This window comes from Ochotona curzoniae, unplaced genomic scaffold (genome assembly GCF_017591425.1).
Source record: "Ochotona curzoniae isolate NIBS_2020 unplaced genomic scaffold, NIBS_Ocur_1.0 contig_3819, whole genome shotgun sequence".
NCBI classification, from domain to species: domain Eukaryota; kingdom Metazoa; phylum Chordata; class Mammalia; order Lagomorpha; family Ochotonidae; genus Ochotona; species Ochotona curzoniae.
In genome coordinates this window covers 17519763-17545665 of record NW_024466004.1, presented here as the reverse complement: position 1 = coordinate 17545665, position 25903 = coordinate 17519763, and the positions used below count along the sequence as shown (strand labels likewise).

Below are 25903 nucleotides of genomic sequence, written 5' to 3'. Positions count from 1 at the left end.
GCTTTGCCTGTGTGATTTGCAAGATTCTGAAGTATAAGGGTAGGGGTGGGCATTTGGCACTACTGTTAACAGAATCTGTGGCAGCCACATCCTGTACTCATATCGCGTTCAAGTTCCTCTTCCACTTCTGCTTCCTGCTAACACACACCCAGGAGGCACTTGGGTCAGTGCCACGCACATGGGAGACCTGGAGTTCCAGGCCCCTGGATGCCTTCCAGTTCAGCCCTGATGGGTAAAGATATTAGTGCAATAAACCTTCAGACGGAAGATATTTTATCCCTCTCTTAAAAAAAAAAAAAAAAGACCTTTAAAAAAAAGAGTAAGGATGAAATTAGTTTAACTGATTAGGCAATTATTTCAATGGTACCCACAAACGCGGTGGTAGTTACATGGTCTGCCACGGTGAGGAGGAGGATGATAAGACAGTTGGATTTGGGATTTATCTTGAAATTAGACTCAGTACATTTTTTTGAAGATTGGCTGTCAGATATTAGAGAAAAGGCAGATAAGAATGACTCCAAGATTTGTTTCTGGAAGAACCAGAAAATGAAACAAATTGAACGTAGCCAAATAAGAGGGCCCTTTAGTGGCAGAGAGAGCAGTTTGAACCTGCTCCTGTGAGCATGATGGAGCCGGTGGAGGTTGTTGGGTAGGACAAAAGCATGATGTAAAAGATGCTCTCGGACAAGTTGCCCTGAAAGACAAGGTGGGAGTGAGGAGACAGACCTACTCTAGCTCCATCTTGTGCCTCCTCGTTCCTTCTTTGGTAAAGTAGGCTCTCATGTTCTGTGGCCCCTCCTCCCTGTTGAACATGCCTCTAGTTCTCTATGGAAGCTGTTTTGAGTGAGAACATACTAGATTAATATGATGAGCCACAAAAATGCCAATGTCTTTCGTAAGATTTTCTGAAAATGCAGGGAACGGTTTTTTATAGAATCAGAATGATGTAACTTCAGGCAAGGGATGAGCAAAATTACTCACCTTCAATGTAAGCGTGTATTTTACATTCAAAATGTCTAAATGAATTTATTTTGGTTAACTTGCAATGTTTGCAACCATAAAAATTCACAGAATCTGTGTATTTTTGCTGAACAAATTATTCTTTACCTATCACATCCAATTATTATGAGGAATTATTTTAAAAAATTATAGAAAAGCTAAATTAAAAATAATTCATATTTCAATGAACTCATTGAAGACTCACTTGCTATTTTAAAAGAATTATCACTTAGGAATGTATTTAACTTCGTGAATGATAACAATATTTTAAGATGCTAAACAATTTATTTTTTAAAGCATTGATTTCACTTCCCAAAGGACTACCACAGCTGTAGCAGGGACAGACTAAAAGCCAGGAGCCAGGAGCTTCTTCTTTCCTCATAGTTGTAAGGTTCCAAGGTTTTAGGCCATCCTCTGCTGCTTTCCGAGGCCACAAGAAGGAAGCTGGATGGGGAGTGTAGCAGCCGGAAAATGAACAGGTGCCCATATGGGATCCTAGAGCTTGCAAGGGGATGATTAGCCAATTGAGCCACTACACTAGGCCTGAACTGATAAAACTTCTATGTCATATTTTACTTAACTGTTTGATAGTTTTAACTACAAATCAATGTAATTAGGAATTATTTTAATAAAAATTAGTCTATCCATTAATGGACTACATAATTAAGCAGAAATATATGGAATTAGTGGGAAAAACATATTTTAGCTAAATAGATATAATTTAGCCCATCATATCATACTCAGAACAAAATAGCAGTGTCAATTTTGTTTACTTTTCTTAATTAACATAATTACACTGACTAGGAATTCTACTGCTTTGCTAAATAAAGTGGCAAGGGTGATATTTATATGCTATTCTGATTATAACAGAAAATCTTTACTTTTTTTATTGAATATGGTAGTAACTATTTGGTTTTCATATATGGTCGCCTTTATGTTGTCAAGATAAATTTTCAGATTATTCTGGGCTGGTGTTTAATATTTGTAAAAATGCCTCTGCTGTAACTTCTCTGTGTCTGTTGAAATGATCATTCACCTTTTACCCCTCATTCTGCTGATGTGGTGCATCATGAAAATGCACTTCAGCATGTTGAGCCATCCTTGCATCCCTGGAACAATCCCCACTAATACATGCGATCCCATGTCGGCTCCGGTTCTCATCCTGACAACCCCGCTTCCCATCCAGCTCCCTGCTTTTGGCCTGGAAAAGCAGTCGAGGACGGCCCAAAGCCTTGGGACGCTGCAGCAGCATGGGAGACCCATAAGAGTTCCTGCTTCCTGGCTTCCGATGGCTCAGCTCCAGCTGTTACGGCCTCCTGGGGAGTGAAACATCCGACAGATGTTCCTCTCTGTCTCTCCTCCTTTCTGTATATCTGGCTTTCCAATAAAAATAAACAAATCTTAAAAACAGTTAATAAGCTAGATGTGTCATGTGAAAGGGGAGGGGATTTTAGTACTTATTAGAATCTTCAAGAAAGTTTTAAACATAAAGTAGCACTAACCTGAAACTTAGAGTATGAATATCATGTTTTAAAAATGCAATTGGGGCCCGGCGCGGTGGCGCAAGTGGTTAGGTCCTCGCCTTGCACGCCCGGGATCCCATATGGGCGCCGGTTCTAATCCTGGCAGCCCCACTTCCCTTCCAGCTCCCTGCCTGTGGCCTGGGAAAGCAGCTGAGGACGGCCCAAAGCTTTGGGACCCTGCACCCGCGTGGGAGACCCGGAAGAGGCTCCTGGCTTTCTATTGGCATAGTATCGGCCCGTTGCGCTCACTTGGGGAGTGAATCATCGGACGGAAGATCTTCCTCTCTGTCTCTCCTCTCTGTATATCCGCCTTTCCAATAAAAAATAATAAAAATAAATCTTTAAAAAAAAAAATGCAATTGTATTGGGACAGTGTGTTGGTGTAACAGTGTGGTCCTCTGCCTTCTGTGCCGGCATCCTACATGGGCAGAGGATACCTTAAGTTCATGGGACCCTATGCCCACATAGGGAATCCAGAAAAAATTTGGGCTCCTGACTTCAAATTGACTCAGCTTTAGATGTGGCCAATTTGGGAGTATACCAGCTAATTGGAAGACCTCTTTCTAGTTCTCCTTCTATGTAAAATCTGCCTTTCAAATAAAAAGACATAAATCTTTAAAACTAAAGCCACACTTCTATTAACTCATTCTATAAATATAAGTGTCTTATTTCTTATAAACAAAAATAAAACTGTATTTCAAACAGTAGGAAATAATATATCCTATAAGTCGGTCAGTCCATTTCGCTTTGTGATGGTGGAAGGTCCCATGTCTGTGTCATTTCTCGTGTGCCCTTCATCTCCTCCCACTAAAGGATGTATACCCTCTCTTGCGTCTCCATGATGGGATTATCCCTGCAGCTGGCTTGTGATGGATGAATGTTACCAGATGTGACACTAGCAGTGGGTTGAAATACCAATTCTTCCTTCCTTCTCTCGTTTATAGAAAAGGAAGTTAGATTGTTCACCCAAAGAGGATAAGAATTGTAACTGAGGACCTGCACTCGGTTGATAACTTGGAACGAAATCCGTAGCGTCTATTGGATATTTATGAAATCCCTAGACAACTAATAGCTGCCCGACCAAGAAGCATGCATTATTATTTTAAACTTACAAGGGTTGTTGGTTCCTTATTATGCTGGATCGTTTGTTTGTTTGTTTTTGTAGCTAATACAGCACTCTTTCAGATAATACAGTGTGCTTTCAGATAATGTTTTTAATAAGAATGAGATCATTTTGTAACAGTTATTTTGCAATCTGATTTTAACATTTGAGTAGGTTTTTATAAATATTTTCCTCCAAATTAGGGAGCTTATTTTCTTAGTTTTAGGTTGAGTTGTAAAAGGGAGAAAATAAATGTAAGACTGAAGTGAATAAGAATTGTGTTTCTTTATGTCACGTATGACTGAAATACGGGGCTTCTATGCTACCACATAATCTCATAGCCTTCCCTAAGTGCCAGGAATAGCCAACAGTTCCATTCTATACACTAATTTTCCTCACATCCTTACATTTTATCTTAGCTGTAACAGAATCTGAGAAAAGTGGCCTTTATGTCAGATATCTAAGACTCAAACAAAAAAACAAACAAAAAGGTGAGCTAAGAGTTAAGAAGTAGAGAATAGGGCCCAGCGTGGTGGCCTAGCTGCTAATGTCTTTGCCCTGAACCTGTCAGGATCCCATATTGGTGCCAGTTCCAATCCCATCCAGGTCCCTACTTGTGGCCTGGGAAAGCAGTCAAGGACAGCCCAAAGCCTTGGGACCCTGCACCCGTGTGGGAGACCTGGAGGAAGTTCTTGGCTTCTGGCTTCAGATCAGCACAGCTCCAGCTGTTGTGGTCTTTTGGGGAGTGAATCTTTCCTCTCTGTCTCTCCTCCTCTGTATCTCTGACTTTGCAGTAAAAATAAATAAATCTTAAAAAAAAATGAAGAATAGTGAGCCATAATTGATAGCCTGTGTGATTGACATTGGTGTTGCTTTCAGTTTCTTAATATAAAAAATTTATGAATGTTATTCATTCTAGTTTCTGATGGGCAGAAATGAAAATGCTGCTTGAAGGAAAATGTTATAAATTTACAAAAGCCTAGGGATCTCTGAGAACAAATAATGTAATAGTGTGAAAGTTGAACAGAGGAATAGATAAAATGGAAACAAAGTCATTCCTCTAAAAGCATGTTTAATCTCGCGTATCCAGAGAACAAATTCTGAATTTTGGAGTTAATGATGCTACCTTCTAATTTTCAGCTGCTTGTTTAATTAGCATATGAAGCATTTAAGTTTACTAAATAACTGATTGACCCCAACAATAAAGCCATCAATAAGAGTTTAATTCCCCCAGTGATGTACCAGAAACTTTTTTCTTTTTCATATTGAAAGAGAAGCATTCCTTTGAGTAACTCATTCTAAGAAATATAAGAAAATGCTACATTTTAAATAGAATTTGCATTAATTACTGCAAAATAAAAATAATAGCTTGCATTTGTAGCACTCTGTAGTTCAAGAATCATTTTCAAATAAATGATCTTAATAACTTGTATCTTAACGATAATTATTTCTTAATTTCGGTAATTGTGTCTTAATAATAAATTGTGTCCATAATAAATCTTCAGAGTGATCAAAGAGATATTATCTTTACTAGATGAGCCAAAATATGTGGAAATGTTACCTCTAATTTAATAAAAAATAAATAATTGATTCTTCATTAAAATCATAAGTAATTCAAAATTTTGTGTCCAAATAATATTACTCTCTGTTACATGATCTTAACAAACTAGACCATTAGTATCTTCCAACAAAAAGTATTATTGTTTTATTTATTTATTTAATCTCAAAATTAACCAGTGGGTGGAGATACATAGACACACACACACAGCCCAATGATGTATATCTCTATTTATATCTATTTCTAATCTATCTATTCCATGTGACTAAGCGCCCAATGGAAGTCCAGAAAGCTGTACTGAGCTAGCTTTATCTCAAGCTCAGAAGCCTGTATCACGATCCTTGGTGAGTCCACTGTGAATGGGAATCCAGAGTAACTGTTGTTCACACCAAGCTACCAGTGGCTTCTGTTGTTCTGGTGCCCATTGCTTTGTAAGAAAATGTCCACAAGGATAACTTCCCTCTTTCTATATAAATGACTTTGCTTTCAAGCACACTGCTAGTCTACTTCAGGTTCGCCCCTTGTACCCTTGTACTTGGGAGGGGATTGGGGTATGCAGAGGTTCTAGGTACAACTGAAAACACCCCGTAGGCTGAAACCACAAGGTATTTAGGCCTCTAACACAGTAAGGGTGAAAACTTCTCATCCTATTTCCATATGGTAAAGTAGTAGCTTTCTGGGTCTTACAATAATTCTAACATTCTGCTAGACAACTCAAATTATGAATACAGCCTTAACCATGCTTATGATGGGTTAGTAACAGTAACAAACAGTTGTTGCGCAGTAGTGGTTAAATTAAAATATTGTATAAGCATTGATGTTGTCTAAAGCTGTTTTACAGAAATAGTGTACATTCATGCAACTATGTTGCTTAAAGTGTACTTGAAAATAACTTAGAGGAAGATTGTAACCTGATAGATTTGTAGTTATTGAATTACACAGTGTCCTAGGCATTGCCCCCAGGTTTGCTGAATACAAATTTAAACATTCCGTATTCTAACCAAATCATACTTACTGCCAGTACTGAATTGAAGAATCCTGTCTGAATAGATGTGAATAATATAAATAATAACATTCTCCTAATTCATGAAATTAATGATAAATATTAGATTATCTTACATGAAAGATTTTCTTAATTAATTCAAATAAGAGATTTATGCTTTTTTGTCAAAATATTTTTAAGTATTTCCCTTTGAGATGTTGTAATTGTATCAGCAAAGTTTATTATTGTTTGTGTTACAGGGATTTGCCTGATGAATGAAATTTTTTTTTTTAAAGATTTATTTTTATTATTTTTTCATTGGAAAGGCGGATATACAGGGAGGAAGATCTTCCGTCCGATGATTCACTCCCCAAGTGAGCGCAACGGGTCGATACTATGCTGATCCGAAGCCAGGAGCCTCTTCTGGGTCTCCCACGCGGGTGCAGGTTCCCAAAGCCTTGGGCCGTCCTCGACTGCTTTCCCAGGCCACAGGGAGGGAGGCAGGGAGCTGGAAGGGAAGTGGGGCCGCCGGGATTAGAACCGGCGCCCATATGGGATCCTGGGCGTGCAAGGCAAGGACCTGTAACCACTTGCGCCACCGCGCCGGGCCCATGATGAATGAAAATTCTTAGTGAATTTCTGTTATAAATGGGCCAATATGTGCGGCTTGCTAATGAATGGCTGTGACAACAAGTCAAACAATGGGAAAGCACCATTAAAAAGTTAATGATTCATATCTTATCTGGATAAGAGAGTGAATCTTTTAAACTAAAAGCCATTTTTAAAACAAATAATGATTTATTAGACCTAGGAAATTCTGTATGAACAAATGTTACATTTATTTAGATAAACCATGTATTTGGCATTCTTATCAACTTCACACTATTTGAATACAACTAATAATAAATATTTATTTAATGGATAGATGGATAGATATATAAAATAAATTTTTCTTGAGTTTTAAATGCAAGTCAAACATCTGGGCTCAACTTAACAATATTTAATAGTAGCATTCAGTTTTCTATTCTTTGAAATTATTTTTGGTGTACACAGTTATAAAATTCACTCAAGACCTTATATGAGCATTTTCCTTAAACTTTAATATGATGAATCAGTGACTTTTGCATATTTACTTCTAATACACATACATTAAAATTATTATTCATGGAAAATTAAAATTAGTAAAGAACTTAACATTATTAACAATATGTAGATCTTCAAACAAGTTTGCTTGCTCATTATTTAAGAACTTTAATCAGTAGCTGCTTTTTTTAAAGACTGCTCTCAAAAAATAAAATGATTCTAAATACAGTAACAAAATTGCTAAAATATGGAAGTATATTAGGAAGCAGAAAATAAGCCTAGAAAAATGTTATATAAAATCAGAATTCATTTGCTCAAATGTTGTATACACTCTTAGAGGTGATGGGTTACACAATTCAAAGTAAATTCAAAATGCCATATAATATCAACACTTCTTTCACAAGGTCCAAAAGATTCAAACACATTTGTGACACCACATGCTTATATAAATGAGACAAGACAATTTTCTATTTGTTGATTATATGTATTTATCAATAGAAGAAATAATGTATTTTTTAAAGATTTATTTTGATTGTGTTTGAAAAGCAGAGTTACCAAAAGAAGGAGATAAAGAAAGATCTTCCAACCAATGGTTCACTCCTCAAATAGTTGAGATGTCCGGAGCTGAGCTGATCCAAATTCAGGAACTAGGAGCTTGTTCAGGATCTCCCATATGGGTCCAGGGGCCCAAGTTCTAGGTCCACCCACAGCTGCTCTCCCAGACCATAAGTAGAAAGCTTGGTCGAAGTGGAGCAGCCAGGACTTGAACCGGCATCCATATGGGTTGTGGGTATGGCAGGTAGAGGCTTAGCCTAATATGCCACAGTGCCCCCTCCAAGATGGCATTTTAAGAGCACCCTTTAAGAATTATTGCACCAAATGTTTTCTTGTAATGCTATGTGGTAATATTCTAAAGAAAACTATTAAATATAATTTACAGTGTCAACTGTAAGATTTTGTAAGAAGGACTGATTAATCTAGTAAAGAAAAGCATAGGATGCTAAACTTGAATTCCTTACTTTGCTGAAGGTCTCAGAACAGCATAGCCACAATTTGTTTATCTTTATTCCAGAGTCTCACAGACAACAGAGACAGAGATAACTCTTATCTATTGTTTCACAGCTGAATGCCTAGAAAGAGCAAAGAAGGTGGAGATAAAGACAGTAATCTCCAAATACATGCTTCAGCCACTGCGTGCTGCCTGGGCTTGACACTGCCAGGGAGCCAGAGCCACCGACTGGGGCAGAATATCAACTCCAGGCATGCCGACCTGGAGCACCAGCATCTTAAAGTCATGCCTTAAACCTTAGACCAAATGTCTGACCCAAATTACACTTTAAAAACACAACAAGTGATTTCTTGAATGATAGTAGTTTGCACACCTTCCTTGGAACATAATTTTATTTAAAACAATCATCATGTATATTAAGCTCAAGTGTAAGTAAACTTGGGGACATGTGACATTTTATCTGGCAGCTCTGCCTGGCATGAGATTCTCAGTTGGTCAGGCTGGTGGGGAGAGTGTTGGAGTTCTGAAGGAATGAGTCATGAACTGAATGGCCTTCAGAGCATGCAACCTGGGCGTGAATTTTTTCTATTTAAGTTTTTAGTGAACGTGTATGTAGCCATAGGCCAAAGATCTGCACATTTCTTCTGGGTCCTATCCCCGTTTAACAAATTGCTTTCTTTTTTTTTTAAGACTTCTTTATTTTTTATTTCAAAGTCAGATAAACAGAGAGGAGGAAAGACAGAGAGGAAGATCTTCTGTCCGATGATTCACTCCCCAAGTGAACACAACAGTTTGAGCTGTGCTGATGCAAACCAGGAGCCAGGAACTTCTTTCCAGGTCTCCTATGCGGGTGCAGGGTGCCAAGGATTTGGGCTGTCCTCGACTGCTTTCCGTGGCCACAAGCAGGGAGCTGGATGGGAAGCAGGGCTGCCAGGATTAGAACCGGGGTCCATATGGGTCAAGGAAGGACCTTAACTGCTATGGTACGTGCTGGGCCCTATTAGATTGCTTTTGTCATTTGAAATTCTAATGATTTTTAAACAGATGGGTCATCAGTTTTATTTTTTACTACAAAATAAAAAATGATATAATGGATCATCTCAGTACTGGTAGTGGATTTGGTATAAGCTTCCAGGATTGTAAAGTACCAAATGCACAAATAATTAATGAATATCCAGAAAATCCTAATCTTCAAACCTAACTTATACAAGAATGAATTTCCTCACTGACTCCCAGGTCATACAATAGCATCATGTGCTTCAAGAAGGTCTTTGTCTTATTTCTTCAGTAACACATTGGTCATTCAGAAGTATGTGATTTAACCTCATGTTGTTGCAAATTTTTTTTTTTTGTCTGTTGATTTTGTTTTATGGTTTTTCATTTAAGGGGATGCATAGTAACTGTGTAGTGGAGGCTATCACATACAGATGTGAAGACACAATGCAGTTTGCATCTCTCCTTCCAAATCAACAACAGACTCCCAGTGAAACTGTTGAGCGCATCTTGACAATAGGAGGCAGGATTCTTGGCCATTGTCCATGCCTACAGTGTCAGCATACACTTAAATAGCAGAATGGCCTACTTATGACTGGTTGTGAAGGACTATGCTATTGTAATAGCATGAGGGAAGTCAGTGAGGGGGGTCAGGGGTTTGGTGGGGGGAAGGGAGATCCTGGATCTTACAGAATTATATCATGGAATAACAAAATAAATAAATACACTTTATAAAAGAGAGAAGAAAGAGAAAAGAAAGAGAAAAAAAAAAACCCAGAAAAACAACAAAGAAGATTATGGGCCCGGCACGAGGGCCAAGTGGCTAAGTCCTTGCCTTGCACACCTTGGGATATATTTGGGCACCGGCTGCTCTGTTTCTCATCCAGCTCCCTGCTTGTGGCCCAGGAAAGCAGCAGAGGACGGCTCCTGGTTTTGGATCAGCTCAGCTCTGGCCATTGCAAGCACTTGGGGGGTCAATCAGCAGATGGAAGATCTTTCTGTCTGTCTCTACTTCTTTCTGTAAATTTGATGTGCCTTTCTAATACAAATAAAATAAATCTTCAAATTTAATTTAAAAAAAGAAAAATACTTGATTAGATTATCTTCTTTTCGGGCACAATTTCCAGGAAATCACCAAAGGTCAAAAAGTAAGTGCAAATGTAATTTAATCTGTGAGAAATAAGGACTTTTAGAGGAAAGGATTGGGAGAATAATGTAAATATACTCAAAGTGAATGAAAGCGCTTACATTCTGAAAAAAAATATGCTTTACTTTTACTTTTCAAGCCTGAATGCAGTGGGGTTTTTTTTGTTTGTTTGTTTGTTTTTGTCTACTTTCAAGTTATGGTCTTTTCCGTAATGATTTCCATTGTTTTCAAGCTTTTTTATTTTTCTTCTATTAAAATATTTACTTGTCCTGCTTCTCTTTTTTAAAGACTTATTTTATTTTATTGTAAAGTCAGAGATACAGAGATAAGAGACAGAGAGGAAGATCTTCCATCCACTGATCACTCCCCAAATGACCACAATGCCTGGAGCTGCACTGACCCGAAGCCAGGTACCAGAAGCCTCTTTATGCAGGTGCAGGGTCCCAAGGCATTGGACCATCCTCATCTACTTTCCCAGGCCCCAGGCAAGGAGCTGCATGGGATGCACGGCTGCCATGTTTAGGACCCTGCCCATATAGGGTCCTGTTGCTGCATGGTGAGGACTTTAGCGCCAGGCTACCACACTGGGCCCTCTCCTCCTGCTGTTTAAATTAAATTTTAATTTGTGCCAATAAATTCTTTCAGTTCCACTCTGCTTTTTCCAGTAAATAAGCCCTGTTGTGGAATGCTCATTGTCACCATTTCACTCAATCTCACCAGAATATAAATTCCAATTGGACAGAATCATCATACTTTTCAGTTATATCTCTAGCACATTGTACAGTATCTTTTTGTTTGCATGAGTTACACTCTTTAATGAGTAATAATAAAAAACAAGACTTTGTTCTACATGCATAACTCTTGAATCTAGGTATCTGCCTTTGAGTACATGCGAACTCTTTGAAAATAGATATCCAACACAGGAAAAGCACCTCAACATAGAATCTGATGAGTTCAGTTATGTTTTTGAATGTAATACTCATTTATGGACTTATTTATATGAAAGGCTGCAGTGGGGAGAGAAAGAGAGAGAGAGAGAGAGAGAGAGAGGGAGAACGAGACAGGGAGAGAGAGAGAGAAATACCATGCAGCGGTTCGTTCACAATTTGTGATAATGGTCATGACTGTCCAGTAGCCAAGAACTGAATCCAGTCCTTCCACATGGCTGACAACAACCCGTCGCTGCTACCTCTCGTGGCATACATTAGCGAAAGGCTGGAATCCCGGACAAGTGGCCGCTTTACTTCAAACACCTACCTCAGAGCACTGTATGGCAGAGAAAATAACTAATTCTTTCAGGGAAATTTAGAGAAATGTTTAGAGGACATCACAGTCAGGTGAGATCTTGAAGATAAGTATAATTTCACCTGACAGAGAAGGGAGGAAAGTTGCTTTTAGGATATTGACCCTTGCTAATGGGCTGGGAAAACGATGAAAGATGGGCCCAGTGTTTGAGCCTATACCTCCCAAGCAGGAGACCCAGAGGAGGCTCTTGCTTATCCCATCTCTGAAGGTTATGACTATCGGGAGAATGAAGCAACCAGCAAATGGATTATTTTGTGTTCCTTTATCTTTGTAATTCGAACTCTCAAAATAGTTGAATAAAAATAATCATAAAAATTTTGAAAGTAAAATCAAGTCAGGGATATTTCACCTGTACACCCATTATGTTATCTCATCCTTAAGGAAAAATAGATTGCCCCAATTCAGGGAACCCTTTTTGCTTATAGGTGCAATTCAGCATTTAAATGCTTGCAAAAGCCCTGTTGCTTACATTAAACTGTTCACAGAAAATGTGTCTTTGCAGGAATACCAGTTGCCTTTATTTTCTGTTGTGATGGAGTGATAGAAGAAATATTAATAAATTGTGCAGTACTTATACCATTTTACTGAGCACTCCACTAGTGAATTAATCTCTTCACCCTAACGTATATTTTACTTATTCTTGCTTTGCTTATTCTAGGGGTAAGGCTAATGTGACCAAGCCAGTAAGTGGTGAAACTGTGATTGAATTCTTGATCTCCTTCACTCTGCTGCCACATCACCTTATCTCCACTACCACTTTGCTCATGAATACATCATTTTTATTCATAGTTAAGTTTTGTTGTTTTGATGTAGCTCATTTTTAAGTTATAAAATAATTATTTAGAACGAATCAACCCTATCTTAGCATTTGTGCATGTGGCTTAAACATATAATATCCAAGACTGTCTAAAAGATCTATAAAAATTCTAAGAACACCGTGGCATTTGCTACCTAAATTTCATTTACAAGGCTGGTGCTGTGGCATAGTGAGTGAAGTTGCCTCCTAGGATGCTGGCTTCCCATATGAGCACCAGTTCAAGTCCTGGCTGTTCCATTTATGATCCAGTTCCCTGGAACAGATATGACCCAAATGTGTTGTTCTCTACATTCATAAGGGAGACAAAACCCTCCTGGCTCCTGGCTTCAGAACGGCCCAACAGTGGCTGCTGTGCAATCTGGAAATGAATCAGAGCATGAAAGACTTCTTTCTCTGTCTCCCCCTTTTTTCTCGAGATCTCCACCTTTCAAGTAAAATGAAGAAATCTTTTTAAAACTTGGTTATCATTTGGGAGGAAAAAAAAATCAGTTTATGCTTGGTTCTGTTCAACTACTGCTCCCTCTGCTTGTTAAAATCTAATTATGTATATTGCAGTTGAAGGATTGAGTTGGCCGTTATTTTTCAGGCTATGTCCTATTGATTTCTCTTTTCAAGTCCTTTGAATTGTTTGGGTCTTTCTACAGTCTCTAAAATGTCTTTATTCTTACACTGCTGTGCCTATAATTGCTGTGTCTGTCCCGTATGTGCTCTACACTGTGTTCAGGTAGTGAGCCATACATTTACATGTAACCTGTATTTCATGCACTCTGGGAACTATTATTTTTATGACAGTACGATTATGGTGTATGGTAATACATGCTCCTTCAACAGGACACCGATCCTCACCATGCAACCCAAATGCATTTTATTAGAAGTCAGGTGGAGAGAGTGCTCGAGCCAAAGGAATGCTGCAGATGCTGATATTAATGACACTAACATGTTTCTAGAATCAGCAATTTTTGAAAGGATGCTTTTTATTTGTTTGAAAGAGTGATACGAAGGAGGGAAAAACTTTCAAATGAGAGGAAGATAGTCAGTTTTTTGCTTACTTCCCAAATAGCTGCAAAAGTTGAGACTGGAACAGGCTGAAGCCAGAAGCCTAAAATTCCATCTGAGTCTTCCACATGAGTGGCAGCGGCCCGCATGCTTGATTATCTTCTGCTGTCTTTGTGAGTTAGCAGGGGGGTGAAGTGGAAGCCGAACACACAGGACTCAAATCAGCAGGCTGGTGACATCACAAATTGAAGCTTAATGTGCTGTGCCACAATGCTAGTCTCAACAGAGTTTTTAAACTTCTTGAGCAACATGAAGCCTCTATCAAAGCTCCACTACAATTGCTTAGAATCATAGATTTCTATAGAATGTACAGAAAAGAAAGATAATATCTCAGGAGTTCTGAAAGATGTGAGGAAGCAGTAGAGACACCAGTGACAAAGTGGGTCTGGGTGTTAAGAATTTTGTCACTCTAATTCTATGCAAAATATATTATGTTATTAGTTGTTTTAATCCTCTAATTCCTTGTCATCTTCTCTTGGTTCAAATTTGATTCTATATTGTCAACCATTAAAGGGAGAGTTACTGCTAATATTGCTTTAATTTTCTAAATGCATTCAAAAGAAAAAATATCTTTTGAGACTAATAAGCCATTGGTTAATATTTCTCTCTGAAAGATAAATTTCAAAGCAATAAATTTATTAATTTGAACTTTGTACAGGATGTATGAGTTACATATTCTGCAGTAACAGTCAACAATTAAGAAAGAAACTTCACAACAGGACTCAAAAATTGCCCTTCTGCCTGATTCTTTATGTATTTCTTTTATGAGTCATAAATGCCAAAGTGCAGATACAGGTTCGTGACATTATAATATTACATGGCTATGCTGAAAGGCATCATTTCTTAAATTCCAATTTTATAATTAACTTTTCAGGGTAACATGGATTGGACATAAGTAGTTAGTTCAGCAGTAACCTGGAGAATCATGAACTGGTTCCTGATTAAAGTTGGCTGAGGTTATATCATCTGAGATAATAATTCAATGCTGGTAGGACTACAATTTTACTTTTAAGATACTGGGACGGTGATAATAATGTGGTCATTCTAGTTCCTGTGCAGCTTATTTTTTGGTGGTTGAACAAACTGTTACGTATTAGTCATTTTCCATTTGGAAGACTGAAATACTTCCAGTGATACCAATGGAAAAAAATGAGAGTTTTTGCTGAACTGTATTCTTTCCGTAATACTTTTCAGCTAATTGAGTAGTGTCTATGTGAAGACAGTTGGAATATTTTGTCTTTGAATTGAGCACATTTGACTGATGGGCCAGGCAGCTCCTTTGTTTACAGCACATGGCTTTGTGTTTTCTAGAAGGGAAGATATTTAAACGATGAGCCAATGAATAAATTTAAGTTCTATCAAATAAGCACTGATTTTATATTTGTTTCTTCTCTAACCTCTTTGATCAATTTCGTATGACATGAATATTTTGAAACAAGAGATAATCTTTCAATTATAATTTGTACATTAGTGATTAATTCTCTAACTGAAGAATGGCTTATCTCATATTGTGCTCCATTTTAAATTTACAAGGGCAAATCCTGTCTTATTTGACTTTATTTCTAGGATGTAATCCAGTGTCTTGCACACAGAATACATTTAAAAATACATACTGAGCAAATTATATGCTCTTAATAATTATAAATAGCCACAATAACAACTCTCATGATGTTAGGGGAATAAAATAATGCAGTCCAAGTTATTCAGCTCCTATCTATTTTATGGCTCACTGCAACTTGGCAACTGACTAGTAGTAATTACGACTATTTTTGCTTTCATCTATTTTATTTTATTTTATTAACTACATTGGATTATGTGACAGTTTCAAAGGCTCTGGGATTCCCCCAACTCCTCACCGTACCCTCCCCCCCATGGTGGATTCCTACACCTTGTTGCAGTATTACAGTTCAAATTCAGTCAAGATTCTTTCACTGCAAGCGTATACCAAGCATAGAGTCCAGCATTTTATTGTCCAGATAAATTCACTGATTTATTGGGGAGACCATCTCTGGTCTGAAGGCAAAGCTGGCAGGATATCATCCCGATCAATTAAAAGCCACAACATAACATCAATAACAATTTACAACATTATGGAATTAATTGACATAGTATTGCATAACAAATATGTTTAAAAATGCAAATTCTTAACCACATCCTGTGAATACTTCATTGACGTTTCAATTTTAGTTTATATACATCCGGATTCTATACACCTTAAAATGGCTTTAGGGTACTATTCAATTGTCTTGTGTTTATTTTCATTTTATGTTTAGCAGTCTATAACGTTGAAGCATAATTCTACTGAACTTGGCAGATTTTAGGATAGTCTAAACTGGCTTATAACTCTAACAAGGCATATGTCAACATTGTTATTTCTGTGTTTCAAGTAGTTTGTATGATTATTAATTATGTTTTATTATTTAAGAGTCAGATAGAACTTCAATCCACTGATTCATACTGTAAATGCTTGCATTTGACAGGGGCTAGCATGGGTAGAAATGGGAACAAGGAGTACAATATAGATTTCCCATGTTGCTTGTGGAAACCCACTACTTGAACTATGACTGCTGCCTTTTTATGTCTGCATAGGAAGCAGAGATGGAAACTGAACTCAGAAACAAAACTCCAGAAATATAAATATGTAAATACATATACATGCGTGTGTAGATGCACATATGTATAAATGGAATAAATTTTATGTGCTGTATATATATAGTTTTAAGAACACAATGATAATTCCTTTTATTTTCTTAATCTTATAATGGCATATTTTCAATTAACTGGATAATCACAAACTTACCATGGTATTAAATAAAGTTAAAAAGTGATAAATAGATAAATAATTGTTCTTCCTTAGAATAGTGTTATAAATACTAATCAAATAACAAAATGTTAATTTTTGCTCATATTTATTGCACTTTTAGCATTCTGTATGTTAGTTATCACAAATCAGGGATTGCATGATTTTTGTCAAGACTAATTTATTCACTAAACATCATGAACACCAATTTCATCCAATCTGTTGCAAAGAAAGGATTTAATTCTCAAATTCCAGCTGAATAGTATTCCATCATGTGTGAACTATAACTTTATCCAGTTATCAGTTGACGGCCATATGTGAACACAGTAATCCAATGTGGAAGCAGGCACCTTAATCTCTAACTAACTGCCCACTACCATGTTTCACTTTTACATTTGCAATCAGAATTTAGACAAATATTGACAACCTACTTGACTACTCATATCTGCCCTGCTTTTTATAGGGCAAATACATTAAGTTGTTTTACAATTTTCATAAAACTTGTCATTTTCACTCACGAAAGTTCCTCACTTCTGAGGATTCGTTGTATGTTTCATTTGTCTGTGAACTTGAGTATTATCCAAGTTCAGTTCCTACAGATCAATGACTTACTGATTTCATTAAAAAATTCCTATGGCCTCAGCACCATGCTCATAGTATTTCTTCTGTGTGTTTTTTCAGTTTGTCTGATGTACATCAATCAAGTAGTTATATTTCATCTGTGTTCTAGATGAAACCAGTGAGGGGAAACTAAGATAATAAAACAGCATTATGTTGTTTATTGGATCAGCTATATAAATAAAGATTTCAACCTGCTGACAAATCAAATAGAGTATTTATTCTTGTTGGTGTACTCTCATATCATGTTTCACCTACTTGCCTCTAGGTCATTTGTTATACCTCTTATTCATACAAGGAACAGGAGCCTTTACCCCCACCCCAGAGGAAAGCAATCCATCTCCTGATGGGGTAATAGCCAAGACTTGCTCCTGTGAGAGCTGTTTCCATCTGATTAGTAACTATATTGTTCAATCAAGTCAAAGTTTCAAATATTTGATATTGACTAATACACAGTTATAAAGCAGTTCTTATGCACAAGAGATATTGAAAATAAAAAGGATTTCAAGAAGGAAGAGAAAATGGACAAATAGTTGAGACAAATTTAATGAACAAGGACCAACTGGAGAATTTAAAGAAACAATAGGTGAATACTATGCAGTTTCTTTTTTATGTATTTTAAAATAAAAATTAGAGATAATAACATAAATGGCAAGTTCTTAAATTTAAATCTGTCAAAATTTGCACTTTTTGTTCATACCCCATAAGATCTACTCTTTCAACACTTAAAGCATTAAATAATGAAATAATGTATAATCACCTAAAACAGGCAATATTGTTATTAGCGAGACAAGGGTTGGGAGACTTTATTGTTAATTTATGCAGAGTGGAATGTTTCCTTTTCTTGAGAGAGGTAAATGAAGTTCTAAGCTTAACAATTATGAAGGTTTACAGTAAGTAAACCATGAAAACTCACCTCAGATGGATTTTAAATAACACAGAGACCCCTGTAAAGCAGATACTAAAAGATGAGAGCTTGGAAAATCTAAAAAAGCACTATGGTGCCTTCTCTAAGGAATTATCCATTGCTCTGCAAAGTAGTAGCACAGGAATATAAAGGCCCAATCTGGGTTTGGCCAGTCATTTTCGCATTTGTGCTAATGCTGTTTTGGGCTCAGAATAGAAGGAGCAAATGTAGAAAGGATCTCAGCTTTGAAGACTGCCAGTGGCCTCCTGCTGCAGAGCAGCCGGTGTGAACACTGCTGTTCCTCGCTTATCAGTAGGGCTAATCAAAAGCCACCTTAGGGTTTTCTCTCTGTCCTATCACAAGATAAGAACACTAATTTCTTCTCTTCTGATAGTGATAAGCTTAGGGTTATGAGAGTCCATCCTGCTTTCACTCAAATGCTCAGCAGCAGCATGAGCCCAGCATCCTATTTGTGTAAGTCTCACAAAAAGCAAGATGATCTAGCAGAGCTGAAGTGAGGTAGGACATACAAAAAAAAAAAAAAACCTGACATATTCCTATGGCTGATAATAGATTGGATATAGGCACCAAGCTAAATTAGTGTTGCACTTCAAAAAATTGCTGTCATGGAAAATATTCCATAGGATTTTGACCTCGTAAAAATTTAGGGAATTAGAATATTGTTCTGAATTAGGCATATAATAAAGGGCTGTCTTTAATGTTAACAGAATTAATGAAATTCAACTAATTTAAAAAATGTTGAAGTTTGACTTCAGAAACTTTTGTCTATGTAATGCAATCTTTCTCATAATATTTGAATTATTTATTGCAGACATAGACTTTACACAATTACACTCCTTACGACATTGGAGCATATTGTAATAGACAGAAATTATCTTTTTCCAATATCATCAACCTTGAAAGTTTATAATAACACCTAAAATTCTTAAAAATGAATACTATTTTAATCATATGCCAATAGCATATCATGGTAGAGATTCCAACTATCATAAGTGCATACAAAAGTACGTTCTGTTACCTCCAACACAGAAGATTATTTTTTAATAGTTCCTACATGGTTATGAAAAGGAGGATAGCAATTTGTTCCTGATTTTATTTGTAACTTAATTGTACACTTATATAGTAACCATTGACTATCAAATATATATCAATTAAAGATGATGTGAATGCTGCTAGTTTTAAAGAAGGAAAGAAAGATAAGAAGGAAGGATGGTGGGTAGGAAGGAAAGAAGGAAGGAAAGGTATAAAAGAAAGAAAACTCCAAATATTTCTTCTCTAATATTTTTATCCAATGATTATGTTTCATTGTGTTTGTGTGTGTTTGTATGTGTGTGTGTCCTTCATTTAAATTTTTCGTTTATTTATTGATGAGATTCCAAAACTGAAAAATTTATTTTTGGCTAGAAATAACAGAAACTAAGTCACTACAAAATGCATTTAACTGATGTTCAAAACAAATATTTGCTTCAATATATAATGGGCTGTTTAAATGCTAGGAAGGCTCTTATGTTACATAAAATAGTACTGTAGTTTATATTGTACTTACTTAAAATTTGAAGTTTTTTTATAAATTAAAATAAGATCCAAGAGTTTGAAGCCTAGAGAAAGTCTAATGAATAAACCCAGCAACTATTTTTTAGACAATGACAATTATAAAATTTGTGTGGAAACACAGGAGTGTGTATAAATAATATAATATTGAGGAAAATAAAAACCCGAGGACTGCCACTGCAAGATATCAAGATTTAAAATTACAGTAATCAAGACAAGTTGATAGTGACAAAAGAATAAACTGAGTCCTGTTATAAAAATCACATAAATACATAAAACTGGTCTTGAACAAAGGATTACTGTTAATTCCATGGACAAATATTTTATTTTCAACAAATGGATAGGAAAGAACAGATATCAGCATATAAAAAGTAATCTAGAAAGGCATTGTACGTTTTATGAAGACAAGCTCCAAAGGCTCATAGAAGTAAAAGTAGAAAGATAAAAGTATAAAATCCTAGGTAACAATACAGGAGACATACAGGTGGTCTTTGTTTAATATGTAGCTTTTTAGATATAACAACAAAAAGACAAACATTAAACTTGACTCCAAAAAATTAAAAATTTGTGCTCTTTAAATAAATTGTCAAGAAAATGAAAAAATGTACCTTAGACTCTGGGAATAACTTTTGATAAACACATGTGTGGTAAAGCCCTCTTATCCAATTCATACACAGTACTCAACAATAACAACACAAATAAACGCAATTAAAAATGAGTCAATGCCTTTAACAAATACCTCATCAAAGAGCATGCACAGATGAAAAATAAGCTTGTAAACAGATGCTCTGTGTCATATGTCATGAGGCAATTACAAAATAAAACAATGAGATACTAGTGCACACCTGTGAAAAGGCAAAGATCCAAACACCGGCAACACCAATTGCAGCTGCAGATGAACTCTCAGTTGATGCAGGTAGAAATGCAAAATGGTACCATCCCTTTCATAGATAATTCAATAGTTTCTTACAAAATTATTACTGCAGGATATCACAATCATACTTCATGTTGTTTATCTGGCAAAGCTTAAAGAAAACATATATACACTGGTACATGAATATTTATGGTACATTTATGGATTTTTGCTGAAACTTGGAGATAAAAATGGTATCTTTCAAAAGTAGTCAAGTCCACACAATAAAATCAGCAATAAAGGAAGTTGTGCTATAAACCCATGAGAAAACGTAGAGAAACACAAAAGCATGTTGCTAACTTAAATAAACCAAACTAAAAAGGATGCATTCTGTGTGATTCCAAATATTTGAGACTCTCGAAAAGCAAAGCTGTAGAAACAGTGAAATGATCCTAAGTTACTAGAGCTTCAAGGTAAAAGGAAGGCGAGAGTAATAGACGAAGCATTTAGATTTTATGTAGTGGACCCACTCTATGTAATACTTAATGATGGTATCCTAATAAGCCCAAACTGATGAATGCACAACACAAAGAGTGAACTTTAATACAGAGCATGGATTTTGATTACTATCTCTCTAGCAATGTTGGATCCTCAATTGTACCAAATTTCACCACATAAAGCAAAATGTTTAAAGGAGAAACAGTATGAGGGGAGCAGGTGAAGGGTACATGGAAACTCTATACTTCAAAACAATTTTTGTTTGTTTCTAACAATCCATTAATAATCTAATAATCAAATAAAAGCTACTAAGAAAAATAAAATCTTATAAATATACCTTTATATGAAATTGGAATTTATTTAGTATCCAATGAAAACAAATGTAAATGATATTCAAAATTATTTGCCGAATTTTATACAATTTTCAAAAATATCTTTTGTATTCAACTCATTTTATAAATATATGTATGATTAATATGAATAATAATTATAGTTTTTTATAGTGCATTAGAAGTAAAATATTCTCCATATCAAGAACGAATAAACACAGTTTAAGATGCAAGAAATGCCACAACAGAATGTTTTGGCTGTTTCAACATATAAAATATTATGTGAAATAGAACAATGTTTTCACGCATTGAGTAATACTATGTAATGTTGAATTCTCAGGATTGCATTTTTTATTTACTACATTCTAGTACTGGTGTTTAGTGAAACTGTTTGCAAATATTAAGCTGAATTAATAGTCTGTGCAACATGATAAGAATCATTTTCCAGTTTAAGAGCTCTTTTGTACACTCATCATTCCTGTATGGTGGGTAATCCCTAAGTGATTTATTGCAGAGCACATGTCTTGATTTTAATTGGATACAAATTTGTACACATGTGTTTGTTCCAAGTGTGATGACTAACAACTCTTGTTTAGCAATGAGGAAGTTGTATAACATAGCCTTCCTGGCAGAGACAAAACTTCATGTGTCTTACATTATTTATGAATTTATTGATGAAATTTACGCTATCAACTGTGTTGTTTTATATTATCCATGGGGGAAAATGGGTAATAATATGCATGTCTTGCCTACAAAAATATTGTTGTGTCATTGCAATAGTGTGAAGAATGTAATACATACAAAATGAAATGATCGCTACATTGCAAATTTTGGAAAGCACTTTGATCTGACCAGTGATATCATATTTAATCACACCATTTAAAAGCAGCGTTCCTGTTTAAGCTTTTAGTTATCCCATCAGCAGATGAATGAAAGGCATGTACTACATGGATTGAACATGAGAAAACTTTCAAAGAAATTAGTAAGTGTGGAATTAGAACTCAGCAGATTGGTGTGTTGGAAGAACTATTTGGTATTCTTACTATTGGAGTTACTAGTACAAGAAATAAGGTAGATAATGGCGGAGTTAGACTTGCAAGAAGCCCACAGATCTGATAGAGTTTATCTAGGAAAAACATTTTTTTTAAAAAAAGTAATTTTAAAATGTAAATCTATTTTTTATCCTCTTAGAAAATTTTACTTTTTATAGCCTCAACATAAAAACACAAAGCAACAATTCCAAAATTAAAATATTATACAGAATTTCCCGACTTAAAAAGCCTGGTTGTTCCATAATATTTATTTTTATATAATGCCCATTGCATTATGACATTAAAGTGCACTCTTAAAATACAGTTTATTATTAGTCTTATAGATTAGCTGCATAATGTTTTTCATTTATTTTAGTATAAAAATTGTCTCCATGGCATAAATATTTCCTTGCAGATTTGCTTCTTAAAATTTGCTACTTCTGGAGGTTGTACATGATTGCTTAATTGGCTATTCCTCCACTTCCAAGTGCTGGCATCCCATATGGGTTCATGTCCCAGCTGTTTCACTTCCTACCCAGTTCCTTGTTTATGATCTGAGAAGGCACCCCTGTTGGAGACCTAGAGAAGGCTCCTGGATTCAGATTGGCTCAGCTCCTGTTGCAGCCATCTGTAGAATTAACCAGCAGATGAAAGATCTTTCTCTCCTTCTCTCCTGTTCTCTGTAAATCCACCTTTCCAATAATGCATAAATAGTTAAAAAGCAGTGTTACTTTTGTTTAATTTACAAAATTGTCCTTGCTCCTGTCTTCAGCAGTTTCAGTCCTAGTTATTACACGCCTGTGTGGAGTGACCCAGTGGGGATAAGATCACCCTCTCGTTTCTGCTTTTTTCACTCTGTTTTTCAAACAAATACATGTATCCTTCAAATAGGAGTACTAATAAATAACTCAACTTCCTGCAGTTTGAGCATTACAGTGCGGTTCTCTGCTTTCTGCTATTTACTCGGTTCTTATCAGCTTTTTCGGTTGCTTTGGTTTGATGAGCTCCCTTTAATATTGCTTGTAACACTGGTTTTGTAGTAAGAAACTATTTCAGCTCTTGTTTGTTTTGAAAAGCCTTATCTCTCATATCTGAAGAATAGCTTTTTATATGGAAAAAAATGTCTCACTGTCTCCTGAAACTTCTGAGGTTAAATGAATTATTTGTTTTTTCTCTCCCACAGCCTTGAGAATCATGTCTTTAGACTTTAGAAGGCTTAGTTGTAATGCCTCTTGATGAGATTGGTGGGATTGGATTTGACTGGTGTCTTGTATGGATAACTGTATCTTTCCCTAGATTTGAGACAATTTCTGCTTTTAGTTCTTTTAATATGCTTTCTACCTCTTAAGATGGCATCTTCCCTCTTAAACCTCACCAACTCAGATATTTACCATTTTCATACCATCTCAAAGTTCCTGAAGCTGTCTGTTCCTACTGTTACTTTTTGTTTTCTTCTCATTCTCCTGTTTCATTTTCAAAGAGTCTGTTTTCAAGTGTATGATTTTTTTCTTTCATTCAGTCTGTTCATTCGACTATCCTATTCTTGGAAATACATGCAAAGGAAATGAAATCTGCATATGAGGAAGTGACCTGCAATCCTACATTTACAGCCGCAGAGTCTACAATAGCAAAGACATGTGCTAAGTGCCAAGTGCTTGTGCTGAGTCAACTGAAAATTGACCCAGCTAGCTCACTGCCTGCAGTATACCCAAAAGAAGTGAAATCGGCACATGAGAAAATGACCTGCAATCCTATATTCCCAGCAGCACAATCCGTAACAGTGAAGACATGGAAACAACCCAGATCTAGCCACGAGGCTATCACACTGAGCCCAGAGTATTGGTTTTTCAATGCTGCAGAATTTGACAATACAGTTGCATTTTTTAATTATAATAAATGTGAACTAAGTTATTTAACTGTTTCTGACATACTGCCCCATGTTAATAGTTTATCATGTATAGCTAAAAATATTATTTTTGAGAGCTCATGTTGTTTCATAACATAATAGACATTTAGAAAATATTGATATTAATGAGATGATTGATAATTTTATGTATCAGGAAATGTGCGAAATACTAAGCCAAATGCTAAGCATATATATGACAGAAGCATTGTAATTTTATCTGTTGGATTAGAGTGTTTTTAATTTCAACTTACTTAGTTTTCTGACTCCAAAATCAGAGGAACTAGCATGCATACAGAAGCCACTCAGTAACCTAGTCAGAACTATGTGTTGAAACTACAAAAAGATGAAATCAGTAAATATAATCTTCATTTTCCTCTTTTGTCTTACTATGCCTGACTTATTTCCTTGTTTCCATGTTACAATTAAGTCTTTTCTGCAATCTTTTTAAAAGACACAGTTAAAAGAATAGTGTTGCCACACATGTTCTTGACTTGAATGTGCATTCCACATTATAATATTTTTACCCAGTGGGAATGGTGCTGTGTCCCTATTATGTGTTATACATTCCTGGAATGAAAATAAAAACTTATAAATCAATCTCAGCTGTTTTATTACACTCTTGCTAAACCACTACTTATTTTGTATGCTTCATTTTTAAAATCTGTGACTCCTTAAGTACCAAGTCTAGACTTGTTTTAGGATGTTAAATGTATTACAATTTCCACCCTTCCCTGAAGCATTTTGAAATGAGAAATAGTTCTGCACATGAAAGGAATAATAAGGACCAAGCTTTGTTTGCTTGTTTTTAAGCTATACGTTTTAAATAAATTTGGTCACATCATTTAATATCAAAATAGGAAAAGTAAATCAAAATGGCACAGAAAATGTTTTCTTTTTAAAATTATTTATGACCTATATTAAAATAATATTTTATGAGATTGTGCAATCTTGAAATATTATTGAAATGTTATACTATTTAAATTTTGCTTCATGAACACGTACTTCTATTAAGCACATTGTGTTATGACACTTATTTTACTTCAAGTTGTAATGTGCAATGTGCACATACCTCATTAGCACATTTCTGGCTGCACCTGCTTCATTCCCAGGTCCATTGTGTTTGTCTGTTTTCCTGATATCTCCTTCATGTTGGTTACAGATGTCATTCCTCATCCCATACATACTCATAAACCATAGACAATGTTCAATATTGTCTTTAATCTTTCCATTCTCCAACTGAATAAATGGATTCATCTATGTATCTTTATTCTTAAAACATTCATTTATTTGAAAGAATTATACAGAGGGAGACAGAGATCTTCCACTTGCTGTTCCACTCCTCAGATGATGTAAAGGTGATGACCAAGGCTGGGTCTTAATCTGGGTCTCCCATGTGTGTGCAGGGGTCAAAGCACTGGGGCCCTCTTGCTGCTTTCTCAGGTTAATAAGTGGGGAGCAATATTAGAAATGGATCAACTGGGACTTGAACAAGTGGGATGTCAACAGTGCAGGCAGCAGTTTAACTCACTGCTACCCACTATACCACAGTGCCAGAATTATCATCACCACTACTCATCTGACACCTCCTGAAGATCATTTTTGGTCAATACTGAACACAATATTCTTGTTTTTATATCTCAACAAAATATTGGTATCTTAAACTTGTCACTTATGAATTTGAACCATTCAATCTATTTGTTCTACATTACTTGTTTAAAATTATTATCTCAGAATTAAGGTTTTTTTTTAAGATTTATTTTATTGCAAAGTCAGATATATAGATAGGAGGAGAGACAGAGAAAGGAAGATCTTCTG

General features: G+C 35.8%; 1 long non-coding RNA gene across 1 annotated transcript; it reads left to right on the top strand.

Moving 5' to 3' along the window:
• Positions 1-335: 335 nt before the first annotated feature.
• LOC121158683 lies at positions 336-24860 on the top strand. Its single transcript, XR_005884210.1, has 3 exons — positions 336-766; positions 17261-17343; positions 23702-24860. It is a non-coding gene; the product is annotated as an uncharacterized LOC121158683 (long non-coding RNA).
• The last annotated feature ends 1043 nt before the right edge of the window (positions 24861-25903 follow it).